The 1,085-nt window shown below is 46.8% G+C and overlaps 1 protein-coding gene across 4 annotated transcripts in view; it reads right to left on the reverse strand.

Moving 5' to 3' along the window:
* LOC109306095 (meiosis-specific coiled-coil domain-containing protein MEIOC-like) overlaps window positions 1-1,085 on the reverse strand; it is a 33,423-nt gene that overhangs the window by 27,101 nt on the left and 5,237 nt on the right. The window lies entirely within an intron of this gene.

The raw sequence follows: 1,085 nt of genomic DNA on the forward strand, positions 1-1,085 counted from the left end.
GCCAGTTTTGTGACTGGCTCTTCCAGCAGGTGTACGGCCGATCTCCAGGGGTGCACATGCACCCACTACGTGTTGCCAATGGACAGACAGACAGACACTACCTATATCTATCAATGTGCGTTTATTCAGAAGATCAACACTAAAACACTGTTATTTGCTACAATAATACGGTTCAGTCAAAATGTTGGCACTATTCTGACACAGAGGCGTTCAACCCTTGGCTTGCAGGCCAGATCCAGCCTGCCAGGGGCCCCACAGGTCCAAAAATGTGGTGGCAAGGGAATGGTAGCAGCTGCTGCTGCTCCCCCTGCCAAGTTTCTTGACTGGTGGGCAGAGGTGGCCCAGGGGCCAATCCAGGCACACGGGGCTGGCTAGGGTGTTACAGGGCCAATCCTGCAGCACTGGCCCAAGGAGATGATGAGAGGGCCCAATCTGGCAGCGTGGGGCTGAGAGGAAGCAGCTTGGAGAGCTTGATCCAGGCCAATACGTGCCATGCCACTCATTGGACCCACAGCACCAAAAGGTTGGGCGCCAGGTATCATAACACATTTGAAGACTTAAAAAAAGCCATTACCTAGCACAAAGTGGAAAGTACCTCTGACAGATTCATGGGTATCTGAACAACACACACACACACACACACAAAGAATTAAGGTTTCATTTAAGGAAAAATGTGTAACATGTATGGTTAAAAAAAAAAAAAAAAAAGTTTCCAAATTAAAACTGAAATTTATCATACAGCTCTGCATCCAGCCCCAGTGTCCTGGCTGCTCACTAATATGCATGGTCCAGAATAGTGTACACTGACTAGATTTGTCATTTTTCATCTCTACAAGCAGCAGTGAAAACTCTCAAAAAATCAATCTCAATGATTCTTCAGATGAAACACTTTCAATCTGCTGCAAAGTGGGAAATCAGCAGATGCTATCAACCCCCATGGAGGCAGGCATTCCTTAGGCAGAGCTCAAAACTGGAAGGCAGGGAGGAATATATTTGTTGGGGCAAAGGACTACAATGGCAATTTCATCTGGCTACCAAGGGTTTACTAGCCCTAAAGTTGCTTTAGACTCAGGCATTTAGATGTC

The sequence above is a fragment of the Crocodylus porosus genome, unplaced genomic scaffold (genome assembly GCF_001723895.1).
Source record: "Crocodylus porosus isolate Cpor-Errol unplaced genomic scaffold, CroPor_comp1, whole genome shotgun sequence".
NCBI lineage: Eukaryota > Metazoa > Chordata > Crocodylia > Crocodylidae > Crocodylus > Crocodylus porosus.